Genomic DNA, 16,201 nt, shown 5'->3' with positions numbered 1-16,201 from the left:
GTCAAGAGCAGATGAAGCTAAGTAGGTCAAGTGCAGGTCAGAAACTGTTCAGCTTGCACTGCTTTTAAGTTTTATAGAAGGCAGCTCTCATTTGTCAGAAAGTCAATGGGACAAAAATATCCTCTGTAAGTAGCTTAGGATCAGTCTTCTTTCAGTATACAGATAGTCTCACAAACAAAAGCAAAGACAAAATTCTCTACCATTGTGAAAGAGGATGGCGTAAGTAAAACAGAGGTATGGAATGAAAATGTCCTGTTATATGATCTGGAAAACCAGTCATTTTTGTCTTGTACCTAATGCATCCATGAAAAGTTCCTGAGTTTGGTTAAAAACCTCAGGTGCAAGCGAGCCAATTTCTTCAAGTCGCTTCAGCCAAGACACACAAGCAATGCCCCACTCTCCTGACTGAAACACAGCCTGTCTCGCCCGTGAACCAGAGGAATTCCAGTTCCTCTCAAAAGTCTTCTGTGTGAGCTTGCAGACTAACCTGAGGAAGTTAAATAACACTTTGACATCAGTAAACTTTGAACAAGAGTCTAAAACAAGACTTAAAATTATTTTTTGCATCTCGCTTGATCCCTATGAAAAAACATTTCTGTAAATTTCTTGGAAGGAATCCTTCATATGAGAGCCAGTGGAAAACCAAATCCAAAGTGTGAACAAAAATAATAGAATGCAAAACTTTAGACAAAATGTGTGCAGTAATTTTGTGTAAGTCATTTTGTGTGGTGCTTACATTTTGTGTAAGCACCACATACAACCAGCACCTTTTATGGATTCAGAGATTATGGAGGTTTTTAACACCCATAGCATACACTGGCATAGGTTTAAGTACTATTCTAAGGCAACAGGCTTCTTTTGTACAGGCTCATGTAGACATAAATTGGGGCACATGCAACTGATAATTAAATGCCATTAGCAACTCTGGAGAGATTCACTGCCCAGAAGCTTCCTGAGGCTGTGAACGTGATGTCTGGGATTTGTGGAGGCTGCAAGTTGGGGACCTGCATTCAAAAGCTTCCTCAGCTCTTTCTCTACTACATGTGCCTTGCACCTAAGTGATTTTAGACTTTTAACATGATTCATTGGTACCATTGTCCTTTCGTCCTCCACGAGATCTTCCTGCCCATTTTAATTTAGAATGCACGAAGAAGTGTGCACACGCTTTCACACAAGGAAGCCACAAGTTATGCTCAGGTTCCCAGGGCCCTGTGTGGGGAGAGTTGCTTCACTTTCTACAGCACACACAACAGAAATATCACCCAGAGAGGCACTGAGGAATATATCAGTGTGATGTACAGAATGGAGATATTAAGGAACATTTTGTGTAGGAAAAAGCAATGTCATGCCAGAAAAGCTTGGCAAGCCTGCTGGCTGGTGTGGCAAGAGACAGGCAGCTGCAGGTCCACTGGAATCTACAGAATTACAGCTGCATTGTTAATTTTAATGAGATTACTCTCAGAATGAAAGTCAAACTTGAACAGCTTTGGTGACCTTTAGTGAGAGCACTGCTTAAATTGGTAGGTCTACAGCATGCCAACAAAGCTTAAATATGGGTGCTGCACGGTCAGACATACCAAACCTAAATCCTTTGAGTATTTACAGAGCACTTACTTTATAAACACAATGTTCTTACAAGCACTTGAGGCTGTGAAGTGTCAACAAATATTTATACTGCTGTGGAAAGAGGTTCTTCACACAAGTATAAGGGGAAGCTTTGGAGTGCAAAGTAAATTAAAAACCAACTGTGTGTGTGTTGTGTTGCTTCTGTGCTCTACTCTCTTTGCTTTGGCTCCAATCCAGAGTGAAATCCCAACACTCTCCACAAAGGTGGGAAAAAGCTGTCTATGGAACTTAGTCTTTTACCTCCTGGAGAGCTAGAGCTGCATATAAAACAGGAATGTTTTTCATTTTTTAATGGAAAACTGTTTTCAAATAAAGTCATATAAATAAACAACTGTGTTTGCTGTTTGGAGAAAAGAATTATGAAGGTGGCTCCTTGCCACCTGGGTGGAAATCCCATTAGCTGCAACAATTCATCGGATATGGTGAAAATGGTAATTTCACACAGTGCTTGTTATTGATCCATAATTGTCCACCAAAATACAAGACAAAGGAGTGTTGCACTTAGTGTGCAAAACAAAGAAAAGCATCATCCAAAAATGCTCAAAAACTGAATAGCTGCACCTCCCAGGAAATTGGCTAATACTAAAACAAAAAAAAAAAACAAAACCATAAAGCAAATCAGCATCCTCACCTCAAGAAAATTAGAATCAAAATTTAAAAAAGCAGAACCTGGTGGTTTCTGAAACACTGTCATGGTGCTCTGTAGAATGGACAACATGTGCAAAGCATGGACACAACACACTGGCCAGACAGGCTCTCTGTTCTGCACTCTCCATGAGAGGGTGAACCATGACAATGTCATGTCATGGTCCCTTTGGGAGCTGCATTTTTCCCTGCAGTGCACAGCCCACTGAGACAAAGAAAACATCAGAAATATAATCCCCACAACTCCCTGAGGCAATATAGGGAAATAAATAAGTCTTGTTTTTCAGAAATTTCATTTTTCAACACCAAGAAACAAAAATTTCTGCAAAAAGGAGAGGCTTTTTAATGAAAAATCATGTTTCATCCACAATCCAACTTTTTGTCAACAGAGTTCATATGAAAAATTTCTCTGGCTGATGAATTTGAGGCCCATTTTCTTAGGAGGCCAGATCCAGTCATGGCATAAATCATCACAGTCCTATTGAGCTCATCACTGAGTTTACACCAGCTCTGGCCTCACACTGATTTTAGCTGAAAAGACACAAACATCAGCTTTAATTGTCTCTGATACAAGAGAGATCTCTGTTGCTGAAGCACAGCTCTTTAGCAATACTTCATTTCATAGGAGTTTAAAAAAAGAGTAAAAGGACTAAAATGCCAGCTCAAGATGAGTATTTCTTATTTTTATCAACAAACTTCTGAAATCTCACAGTGTTACTTCTTCAGGTGCTTTCAAGGGACAAGAAAAAAATGAGCAAATTAAAAGGAAATACTAAAACCACCTCAGAGACTGCAGCCTGAGGCTGCAATTCTGCTTTCAAGAAGAGACATTAAAAAGAAACCTCAGAAAAGCCTTGAAATACCAGGTAAAGGAGTATAAAGTCATTCATGCTGCGTTTGATGTGGTGCCCTGACGTGGATCTTGGGATCGGTTTTATCAGCTGCAGTTGAACTGAGATGAAGGAGATGAGTCACAGCCTCCCCATCTCGGGCTGCCGACCACGAGCACGGGGCAGCCACAGCCCATGGCTGATCTGCTGCCCACGGGGGAGAGCCTGGTGGGAGCCTCTGGCTTGTGCAGCGCTGCAGCTCTCCTAGAGTGCCCATAAACGTATGTATCTTTAGAAAACTATCATGTGTTTTCAACTTCCTGAAGAATTCTTGTAAAATATAACTGAACCACATTACCCTTTGTCCTGTGCTTTTATTCCACTAATGGACAAATTGGGAGGAGGCTGAGAACAAATGTGCTATTAATTACCCAGATGGCTTTTTAATAGAACCTTGGATGATTGCACAGCCACTAAACATTGTCCAGAAATTTCTTAATAATGCTGGTGAACGAAACATTCCTTGGGAGAGAATAAAGATGCCATTGAGTGGGAGGCTAAGTTATGTCAGGTTAGTTTAGGAGATAGCAGACAAAGGGTGTGTATTGTATGGAAGGAATGACAGGCTGTATCCTAGCTGTCCGGCTCCTCCAGCAATGACAGATTTTCTAATTCACTGCAGATTCTCATAAAAGTGGGTGGTCAGTTCTGGTGAACCAAACAGTGCACCTATTGATAGTGGGTGGGAGAGATGTAATTTTGAATTAACCTGGGTTGATTTAATACAGCAGAGAGTCTTAGTATCAGCATAAAATTAGGATTAATACATTAAATGTTAGGTCAGAATGTTAAATCCCATTGTTGAAAGACCTACATGCAGTCAGTCAAGGCTCAAAATGAGGATTTCAGTCAATCAAGGCTACAAGCTGGAGAGTGCCTTGCTTCCATAGAAGGAATGATGCATGTAGGAATCAGAAACTGAAAATACTTTCCTGCTTCTATGCAAAAAGTAACTTTAAAAATTCACATTTTTAATGTATCTATGTCCATACTAGTCTTCTCTTCACCTGACATCATAAGATAAGAAAATAACGATCTCAGGCTTGTCCCAGCATTCAGGGAATGATCTCACATTTAAAAAAACCAGTTTACTGTCCACTTCTGCATTCACTTTCACAGAAGATTTTTGATACACCAAAATACGTAGAAAATTATTCTATCCATTATCATTATAATTCCTCCTGCAATAGGATTTGAATTCGGGAGGAAGATAACTGCTCTGGCTTGGAGTTTTTCCTGCCAGTACATATTCAAACAAACAAACAAATAGACCTAAACAAACAAAACAAAATCCAACAAAATCCCAACCTAAAAGTTGAGTAAATTGTGGTAACTGCAATGAGGAACACGTAGCATTAAACAAACCAGAGTTGGTACTGGCAAACAAAATACAGTAAGTGATTTATCTGGAATTGAGAATAAAACAGAAGCCAAGTGAGATCACATATAAGAAAAGCATTTTATAAAAACAGATAATCTGTGAGCATTTAGCAATGTTTGCTTTTTCACTTCAAAAATTAGCATTAGTGGGAGCTCCATCCATGGGTATTTTACAAAGACATGATAAGTCAGAGAAATTTCTTTTAGCAGCATTCCCACTCTTTCAGACCGGCTGACAGTCCCTGAGGTCTCAGCACTTTTCAGGGACCACCAAGGGAAGGTTAGAGACCAACAACTGCAAATCCAGCGTGCTGAAGTCAATTTACTGTTGCGAAAGGTTGCATTCTCTGAGCTAGTCAAGGTCCTGCAATTGCTTTCCCACCTGAACATTTGACAGCTTGGGTTGCCTCTGCCTTGACTACACCACCCTCTGCTTACCCCTATTAATTTTGTAGTCTCCTGTGCTTATGTTTGTGGGCAATGTTGTGTCATTTCATTCTAAGGAAGAAAGTTTTTTATTCACATAATTTCGCTGCGGGAAACTGGCAGTGAAAAAGGTTGGTAATCCAGGCAGGGACAATGGGCAGGGTTTTATAAGGCCATCCTATGTACAAATCATTAGTGGTTAAAATAATTGGCCCATAAGTAGGGTCAAAATTGTGGTTTAATTTTCACATATTTTAGCCTTTATAAATGCTTTCCCCAGTATTTTCATTTATTTGTCTTTAAGTCTTTTTGCCTCATTTTGGTATGTCATGTTCAGCACCATAAAATTAACCCAGTTCTTAGGCAGGTTTAATAGTGTAAGTTGAAGTGTCACTTGTAAAAATAGACTTATGTTGTTTCTTTCTTTCTCCCTCCTTTTTTCTTTTATCATGTAGTGAGCGCATCCAGTATAGCCTTTACAGGTCAGGAGAAAAATTTCCTAAATTTTGTAGCCATAGCAGAAAAGTTATTATTTCTTTTGCAATTAAGAAGCGCTTGCTTTATTTTCAAAGGTTTGTAACCTTCACTCTCAGATGTTAGCAGTGCCACTGCAGATGTTTGAAACAAACAAAACTCACCCATTGAAACTAAATATAATTTTACTACCAATGATTCTTATTTTTCTAGAGTACATCAAGTGCAGACTATGCTTTTATTTAAGGATCTCTAATTGAATAAAAATATTTAATGCACTATTCTTTGTTATGCTTTTGCTCATCCTGGTTCATTATGCTATTACAAAAAATATTGCAACACACCTTTACTTTCCATTGAGTTACAGACTTTTTGCATCTTTTCACTCACCACAAAAACTGCTTTGATGTCAAAACACACTGTGCTATCCTGGTCCAATATGAACAGAATTTTCCTATCCATCTGCAATAGGTTAAATTACACCCATCTCTGGGAATGGGATAGCACCTTCTCCCAAGGAGACAGCACAGTTCAATGAAGAATCTCAGACTTAATGAAAAATGAGTCTCTAAGAAACACACTTATGCAGGTTCCCAGGTGAGTTCTCAAAATCAGTAAACCCCCATTTGTTTATGGGAAAATGACAAAATTCAACAATTTTACATAGATTAGACATCTAAGTTAAAATTACCATAATACTGAGGAACTGGACAGGGAAATCAAGTGCATCATGGGTAATTCCAGTCAAATCCCATCTTTTTAAGCAAGCTGTAGGATCACCCTTAAACTTTTGCAAATAGATCCAATGTCATTATTAGCTGACCCACCAGTGGGGATTTTGCAGGAGTCTCTATAAGTTCAACTAAGCCAGATGCAAAGGCTGTGTCTGTCAAATGCTTTACCTGACAGTCACAGAGGTGATTCATGGGCATCTGCACTGCCCTTCCTGAGAGGATGTGTCAAGATCAGAACTTGTGGTAAAGAGTCCCAACTCTGCTGGATTTTATAGGTTAAACTCAGAGTCCCTGCAAGGTTTTGCCATCAGTATTTCCATTTAATTTCAATATACTAGTGGAATAAATGGAGATCAGTCCACACTGCACTCCCATTAGAGAAACAGGAAGGTCTTTGGTTTTTAACCTCTCTAAAGACTGCAACAAACAGTCTATGAAATGGTGAATGCTTCCTTCACTATTTAGAGACTATTTAAGATTTAGGCAATTTTACAGATTTTTTCCAAAAGTCTCTCAGTGAGCCCAAAATAGACATTATGAAAGTTTCCTCCATGAGGAAAAAAAAAAAAAGATAGGAAAGAAAACAAGAATTGATAAGCATGAAATAGTTTCCAGAGACATATATACTGTTCTCAGGCCTGAAGCATTAGCTTTGAGTACAACCACCTCTTGAAAAAGGCACCAGCACAGAAATGGCAACTTAACTACAATGAAGCATCAAGGAAAATATCTGCAGAGTGTGAATTTGTCTTGAAAAGAAAACATTGCTACTAGTGTACAAAACAAAATGTGATACATGAGATCAAGACAGAAGTTGCCTTACTTCTAAATATCCTGGCAGTGTAACAAGCTAAGCTTGCTGTCTGCCAAGAAATACCTGGCCAATACAGTCTAATATCCTTTCTTGTTTTCTTTTGGACATATTTTTGTAATTGCTTGTCCTCAGGTACAAAGATGCTTACAGGAAGTCATTAATCTTTCACTAGATTATTCTACCATTTCTTAATTCAGAACAATAAAGCTTGGAAAGGCATGCATTCTCATGTCACTGTCTACTTCAAGGGAAAGGAAGTTTTAATGGAAGATAAATCTGATCAAATGATAGCAAGAGATAATGAAATAACTGTGTTAAAAAGGGTAGTGTAACAGAGCAAAAGAAAAAGCTCTTGAACTTCACTCTTTTTTTCTCTGGTACAAGACCAGATGGGCTTCACAAAATATTACAGCTGAAAAAGATGTGATTAGCCCAGGATTTCTCATTCTCCTCTTCCTCAACCCCCTCCCCCATCTCATCTCAAACACACACCCCCCACCCCCTTTTCCTCCAGATACAGGAGAAAAAACATTTTTTTGTTTGCTATCTGAAGCAGGTGTGGTTGAGCTAAATGCAGGGAAGATGTCCAGCTGGAGGGACCCATCAGCCAGCTGCCCAGTGCAGGCTGCTTAGATAAATACCACCTGTTCTAAAGAGCAGGGGGAGAGAGGGGAAGAAAAGCAAAACAAACCTAATGGTCACAGAGCTGAAACCTGCTGATCCTCTGGTTATTGTGTAGGTACTTTTGTAGCTGGTTAGCTCCTAAACTCAACATGGGACTCACAGAAATGAGCGTATGCAATATGTTTAATTTGAGTCTGGGCTATGATGAGACTGTTTCAGACAATCAGGGGAAATAATTTAACTGATGCTCATAGCACATGTGCAGAATGACAAACACCATCCAGGAGGAACAGAAGAGGATCCAGAAAACACAGTTTCACAGGTGCTTTCTAAATCAGGACCATGTTGGAGGAAAACTTAGCTAATAATATTAAAATAATAAGAGTACTGAGATTATTTATATCATTCTTGTGCTAAAAATGCAGATTCTGCTTCTCTGTGCACCAGTAATAAAGCACAAAAAGTTGCCATCCCTAGAAATAACATCCTGCTTTTCTAAGTCAGTCTGTACAAAATGTCCTGTTCTTTTATTTACACCATCTTACAGATGCAGTAATCTCTTGAGTATTATTTGATCTGAAAGCAATTATTAAGCAGTGATTACAACACATCTGTACTGCTTATGGCCATATATGATTCATTTGACTAAGATAGACTGTTTCCTAACACTGTGAGACATTTCTCTTTCTGCTCAAATAGCCCTGAGGCAAACAACTTTTTTTTTTTCTTAGCAGCAGCGAAGCCCTGTGAATGTTCACAATCACTAGATTGTGCTCACAAAGCTAGTTTGAATAGGACTGGAGAGGAATAATTACCCTTTTGAAATGCCTTTGTCCCCTTTGTTAGCAATATTGTAGATGAAATTAGCCCTAACTTAGGAGAGCAGCATGGTCCTGTGCTCAGCATTAACCTGAGCCTGAAAACGTGAACCCTCTTCCATGCCTGCTGCTCTGCATGGCCTGCGTGACCTTCAGTAATTCATTTGCTCTTTTTCTGCCTCAGTTCCCCACGTATGAAATAGATATCCAGCTACAGCAAAGGGAACTTCACTCATATAGTCTGGATCTCGTCTTAGAAACTGACAGAAAATAAATGACAACAAATACAAAGTCCCAGGGTTTGACGGTTCAAAAGGAAAGTATAGATTTTGCAGGACCGTGGTTTCGGCTGCACTTCCTCAACTATTTGTAATACAGAGGTTTCATTGAAATGGTTGCCAATTTTTTATATTTATTGTTTAGATAGTACAGGTTTTATGTGTAACAACAGTTACATATCTAGGATATTATTTATTTAAAGTAAATGTCTTTATTTAGTAAATTTGGCAACAGCCAATTTTTGGAAAATTTTTACACTCTTTCAAGTATTACCTTCCGTGGGGAGTCAAAATCCATCTCCAGCTTTGCAAATGTTCTGCATCTGTGCAAGATCCTTTTGGGCCCTGGGACATGTCCCCTGTAGTTTTTCTGTGCTCAGTCAACATCAGAAAATCATGGAATGAGAGGTGCCAGAGAAGAGTGAGCAGTTTTTTTAAAGGGATGACATGCATCAAAAAAACTATTACAGCATTTCAAATGAGTGCCTTAACATTTGCATAAGCAAGAGTCAGTAATGGAAGCAGAAATTAGTGCTGAAATGTCATTTTACAGCAAAGAAGGTACCCAGGGATGTTCCCAGGGCTCTGTTCAAAGACAGGTGTCACTCCTAGATAGGAGTCACAAACAGTTTGCCCACATCTTTCCCCTTCTCAGACAGGTTATTATAGAATGGGAAAAGATTCGGGAAAAAGCAACAAAGATACTCAGAGGGAGAGGAGAGTGCCGAGGCAGGAGTCAGTAAGGACTTTTCTGCCTGGAAAAGGCATCTGAGGCAGACTGTGATCAAGGTCTGCCAAACAAAGAGTGGCAAGACACAGATACAGATCAGCTGCTCCTTGTCTCTTCCTAACCACAGTCTAAAAGGCATCAAACTAAATTAGTAGGTGGCAGGTTTAAAGCAGAAAAAAGGTATATAGAGGTACACACACAACAAATAGCTAATCTTTGGAAGTTCCTCCTACCACATGTAGTGAAAGGTAAGAGCTTGCTAAGGATTTAAGTGAAGACTTTGGGTCCCAGGGTCTCTTGAAAAAAATCTTACAAAATATTTGCAACAGTTTCTTGGTTTTCTTTTCCCTTTTTTCTAGGTTTTATGTAATTACATTAAATTATGCTTTAGCTATTAGCTGCTCTGCTGAGCCATGCCAGTTTGCCTTTTCTTCTACCTCAAAAATTGAGTTAATGGGGAAGATCTTGATTCCGCTAATTATTATTAATAATAATTATAATAATAGTGAATGACAGGTAATTTCTGAATATAAAAGACCTGTAAATTCTTTCTGCATTGCAAATACCTTGACCTACTAAACTGTCCATGTCAACTTTTTTTAAAATGAGCTTTTCTTTTCCCCTGTCACTGTAAGAAAATATTCTGTGGTACACATTTGTAAGGGACACTATTAATGTTTTAATTTTTCTGTGAGGAGAGTCATCCATGTCTCATTATTCATTGTGTGTGTGTGTGTGTGTGTGTGTGTGTAGGCAGTAAAAATACAGCTCTTACTCTCCTAACTCCCTTTAAAGTCATTGACTTCACCACTAATTTTGACTGTATGAAAACAGTGACCAAGATTCTAATCTAATTCTTAACATCCAAATAAATAATGCACTTCCACTTGGATAGTGCATTTTCCTTTCTGTTTTACCTGTGGTATGGCATAAAGGGAATTCTTTATACTCTAACAGTGGCTTCATCTTTCTGAATTGAAAAAAAAAAATTTCCTAGAACTATGGCCCAATAGTCTGAGGCCTTCTTGCATGTCACTTTATCTATGTAATCTGACCATGTACTTCAGTTAATGTCTGTCGCATTTCTGTGACCCACTTACTTTTCTAATGTTTGTAAAATAATGACTTTAGGTAACAATCAGCAACAGTTGCATATAAATGACTTTTAAAAAAGAAAGAAAGAAAAGAAAACCCTATAGAGGTTTACTATTGGCTTATTTTCTTCCTAAGGGCCAAGGTCTAGATGTTGTGATATCATATATGCTGAAGGAATTTGTTTTGTATTTGAGAGATCTTTAAATGACATCCTTTGTATTGCCATTTAAAATATAGGTCTTGTTTTAATACACACAAAAAATAAATAGATCAAAAATGCACAAAAAAGGTTATTTCATTTTACTAGAAAACATAGAAATGTAAAATATCTGCTACACTACTACACTGCTTTCTAATTGCTGTTACTCTGATGTTTTTGTTGTTTTCATTCACTTTGCCATGTGATATCCTTGGTTCCTCTTAACCATGTGTGCCCAGAACAAAAAGCCCCAAACTCTGAACACAATTCACTCTCTTGACCACCTTCACTGCAGTCCAGTTGTTGTCTTTCAGTCAACTCTGGGTCTGCCCAGTATCTTATAGGTTAAACAGAAATAAAAACAATGGTGAAACAATGTAATTTTTTATTACTCTTTTTGTTATTGTTATTTATTATTGTTATTGATGTTTTTTTTTGTTGTTACATAAGTCATAATGATATATCCAAATTCATTGTCTTAAGTTAAGTTGGTCCGTGATATTATTTTTACACATGCCAGAAAATCTTATCAAGTACTTGCTCACTCAGACATAGTGGCTGATTTCACACCGTGGTATGTGCCAACTTCTGCATTTGAAGCGTACACGTATGTATCACAGATCAGATTTAAACTTTCCCGGTTCAGAGACAGCTTATGACACAAGTAAAATGGATTGGGTTTTATTTTTTGTTCCTTCAGTAGTGGAGAAAGTCCAACACAAAGCTACAAAAGTGATGAAGGGCCTGGAGCACCTCTCCTATGAGGAGACAGATCTGGGACTGTTCAGCCTAGAGAAGAGAAGGGTTCAGGGAATCTCTCTGATATATTTAAAAACCTGAAATAAAGGTGCCAAGAAGACTCTTTCCCGTCCAATGGAGGCAATGGGCACAAACGAAAACCACTCTGACCTTCAGGAAACACATTTTCAGTGAGGATGACCAAGCACTGCCACAGGTTGCCCAAGGAGTTTGTGGAGTCTCCATCCTTGGAGATATTCCAGAGCTTTCTGGGCACAGTGCTGGGCAGCTGGCTCTAAGTGGCACTGATTGAGCAGCAGGTGGGACCAGGTGGCCTCCAGAGGCCCCTTTCCACATCAGACATTCTGTGATTCTCTAAAAGTTGACAGAACTACAGACATTTGCAAGGATTTTCATCAATTCTTCCCCTATTATGTAGCAAATTAATAATTTTCCCTTTAATTTATAGGTCAGAAACAAGTAATCTATAATGATAAAATACCAGCCAGCTTGCAGCAAAGTTGTCCACCTGGTCAAACTGGTGTGAACACCAGCCAGAGCAATGGAGGATGGTGCTTTCCAACCATGCATGGATGATAAAAAAAGCCTCCAGTCTAACAAGAGATGAAGTTCTAAGAAGAGATGGTCTGTTTTCAAAGAGAATATTGTGTTCCCTATGTGCTCAAAGAATGCCTGTGCTGATATTTATGCACTGTGAAGCCACAAGAGCATGAGTGAAAATAGTTGGGTTTTCATTTTAAAGTCCTGTAATTCAAATGTCCCATACCATTCGTGTGGGATCTACCAAACTAAGACAAAACATCACAAAGTAAAGAAATGGAACAGAAATGTGTATTTATCACAGTAAGCTGAAGGTGTTGATAAAGCAAAACTTGAAGTACCTTAAGGTTTGATTTTTTAAAATTTTGTTCAGGTAAATCACTTCCTAAAATGAAGCAGTAGCTAATTAAAAATACATAGAAGCCTGTGACAGATAGCAACACCATGTAGCAGAAAAAATGTAAATTATTAGAAATTCCATTATGTTATTTGCTTCGATGCCTCTCAAGAAAATAAAGTGACACTTAGGATCCATTCAATGAGAAGTTCTTTGTGCTTGGTTTATGCCTTTTCATTGCTGACTTCAAGCAAAAACTGTGTTACTAACAGGCATGTCAGGCCCTACATTTGGTACATGACACACAGCTGGACTATTTGCTCTGAATGTTCTTTGTCAATTTAGCCTGTTGTCTTAGAAAACCATTTCTGAATTGACACTGGCTTTCCCTGAAGATGTCTTCCTGGTTTCTGAATAGATGATGAAAAAAGCCTCAGCCTAGGAAGAGATGAAGTTCAGTCAAATACAATTGAGACTCCCAAATCCAGTATTCTCACCAGCCCTCTACCAGAACCAGATTTTTGGTGAGGACTTCTGGACAAATGAGCCAAAATTCCTGGCTGATAATTCTGCACTATAATCACTGAAAAAAATCTGTGCATGCATCCAGCAGCTTGATCCTAGCAGCTTGCTTCCATCTGATATGGAAATTTTGGCTATATTACAAGAGGGGCAGTTGGCAGCATGGCCAGACATACCTGGTGCAGTTTAAATTTCACTAGTTTTGATAACCTGGCAGCCAAGTCCAAGAAAATTGTGCTGCTCTGAGATTTATGGGCTCCCTTAAGATCTGAACTGCTGCATCTTTATTTCTGTTGGTACTGGATTGGTTTGATCAAAAGTGGTTGATCAGATAGTCCTCTACACTACATATCTGACCACAAAGTGTTCACAGTTCCTTTACAAATGCTATGGTAAGCAGAAGAGGTAACTCTAATTCGTGGGAGGCCTGGTTCAGGCCTGTTTCTGGATTTAAGTGGTCAGGTCTGATTGAATGGCTTGCAGTCAGTACCTGATTTCTGCAGAGAAGACGCAATAAGTTCTTGTTTAAGCCAATATGTCCTTTTTAAATCACCGTAGCAATTGAAATCTTTCACCAGGGAGAAAACAGGCAACAAATTGTCCCATTCTTTTTCCTGGTCCCTATGGTAAAGTGAGTTGCCTGATCTTTAGCAGAGATGTTGCTGGAGTATATCACAGTGTGGAAAGGTGAAATGTGTCTAGCACAAGGCAGGGTAATCCATTCCAGACTCATGTGTAATGCAGGGGAAACAGGTGCAAACAATTGAGCTCGCTGTCAGTAAGCCACAGTGATCGCTTTTGATATCTTAATCGTTAGTTGATCCATGTGCAACATTGGCAACATCACTGTCATAGCTGACTGCCTTCTGCACATCTGTAAACCTTTTCTGGGTGCTTCTTGATGTGTGCGTGAGTGCACGAAGTCCTGACATCATGAGAAACTAAATTGGGCATGATTGCTGTCATTTCCGTTTTCCTGCTAGAAAACCAGAGAGTTGACAAATGTCAATAACTGCTAATAGCTCACTACTGTTTGTCAGATGCCATACAGGACAGGTGTGAAGAGAAAGCAGTGTGTTTCTCTGAGCACCACTCAGCAACCAAGCAATTTGTGAGACTGCTATTGAATTGCTTTTGCAGATAAAGGAGTTGCTGTTTCTTCACTTCATGACGCCCTGGTAAACATTCAGCATTTAACACATTCCCACTGTATTTACTGACCTCCAGCAAACCACACTGCAGATTTTCTTACAGGTAATAACAATAGTTTGAAAATAAGTTTATCCCATAGAATAGCTTTAGGTGTAATGCTATCAGCCAACAAATTAGCCACTTCCTCTCTATTTTCCTGCAGAAAACATTAACGCAATTATACATACCTAATTTATGATCTTCCCACAAAACATGACACTGAAACTACTGACACAGGCTGCTGTGGTGGGAGCTCCTGTTTCTACCTCTGTGGGGTTTTGCTAGCTTGAGGACAGAAGGTTTTTACAGAGTTCAATAAGATCTGTGTGTTCTGCCTATTTTAAACTTCAATTTAATTCTGAAACAATTAAATGAGGTTTCTGTCTCTACACAGGGGTTTTTAATCTCTTGTGTTCAAAGCATGTTTTCACATGAAAATTGTGTTGCCTCAGAAGGAAGGCTTGTTCATGCAAAAATATAATCAATGCTTTACATGTTTCATTGATTTCGTCAAGAATTGTTTTGGATCCCTATTCTACATTATGAGAGTGAATATTTTGCCTGGCTATATTTCTGTCACCATTCAGTCAATTAATTCTTAAATTATTTTGAAGCATTTCTTGAGAATAATACCATTTCAGGTCAGACATGCAATTTTTTATTTCATACTATTATATGACTTCAACATGTTTAGCTGAGCTTCTCCTACATTCACTGCATATTTCTTCTGACACACTTATTAACTCCTCCAAGAAACCAGACTAAAGTTACTTGAAGCATTTGATTTTCCCCACTGTTTGATCCTCTATGACTCACTGATTTATCTGAGGTAGATAATCCCAGGCACCTATCTTCTAAAAAATAACCCATTGAAGGCTTCCATGAAGTTCTGGTACTTTCATAAAGTGTCTAGAGAGTTTCTGTATCCTCGACAGTATAACAAAGATATCAAGAATATGGTTGATACATTAGATCAGACTCAAAAAAATAATTCGTTCTCTATCTATATTCACCAACAAAAGAAGCAGATGGGCACATAAAATCTACAATCATTTTCCACTGTCCTCAAAAGTAATCAGAAAATACAGAGAAATGGTCCAGTCCAATTCCTTGTTAATACTCTTAAAATCAAAAAAGGATTTATTTCACATTGCCAGGCCTCTGTTCATCTCAATACCCACTGCATACTCGTTTCAAAGGTGTCAGACAAGTTGGTTTTGTTAATAGGATATTTAATTTCAGTTATTTCAAAACTAACGTACAGTGATAAGGAGCATGTTTGCTTCACATAGGAATTAACAACAGAAAAAACTTAATTCTAATAATGTTTTAGATGAGAAAAAACCTGTGTGTGTTGGTGCCTCACCTTCTCTGTTCATGTAATACCACAGCAAAGAATGACAAAAATTCCTACGGCCATACATAACCTATCTATTGTATTCTCCATACTGTACATCTGTTTTGGGGAGGAGCAGCCAGATGGCTGCATAAAATCAAGGAAAGCTCGATTTTATGGAGGAATATCCAACACAGTTGTGGTGTTCTTCTAATAGAGTTTGAAATCAGAGCTGAATATGATTATAAGCCATTATTTAGTCTGCCCTTCTTCTCCTGCTCTAAAGAGGATCATCTAAGGAGGGCTTGAGCCATGTTTTCTAGATTGTCCTAAAACCTTCCCATAAGGAAGAAGTTTCCCATTTCTTTTCCTGACAGAGACTGATTAGAAAGAGATATACCTCATGATAGCACTCACATTCAAATAGAAGGTTAATTATAGCCCCTCATTAGACTATATCTCTTCCCAAATTACAAATCCAGATGGGATATCTTTGAGTTTTAGATTTGCTAACCCTTAGAATTTTAAGTTGCAAGAGGTGGGTATTTAAATTTTCATATGTGTTATAAAACACTTATTTAAATACAGATGTATATGTAGACATAATATACGTATTCATTTAATATACATATCATTACAGTATATATAATCAAGTTAATTTACATGTGATCAGTAGAATCAAATTACTTTCTAAAGTCACTCACCCTTTAAATGCCTACAGTTAGTTCTTCTACTTCTTCCATCTTATATTAAATAGGTAACTTATTAGGACTGAGTAGATAT

The sequence above is a fragment of the Ammospiza caudacuta genome, chromosome 1 (genome assembly GCF_027887145.1).
Source record: "Ammospiza caudacuta isolate bAmmCau1 chromosome 1, bAmmCau1.pri, whole genome shotgun sequence".
NCBI classification, from domain to species: Eukaryota; Metazoa; Chordata; class Aves; order Passeriformes; family Passerellidae; genus Ammospiza; species Ammospiza caudacuta.
Note: the sequence above shows the minus strand (reverse complement) of the source record.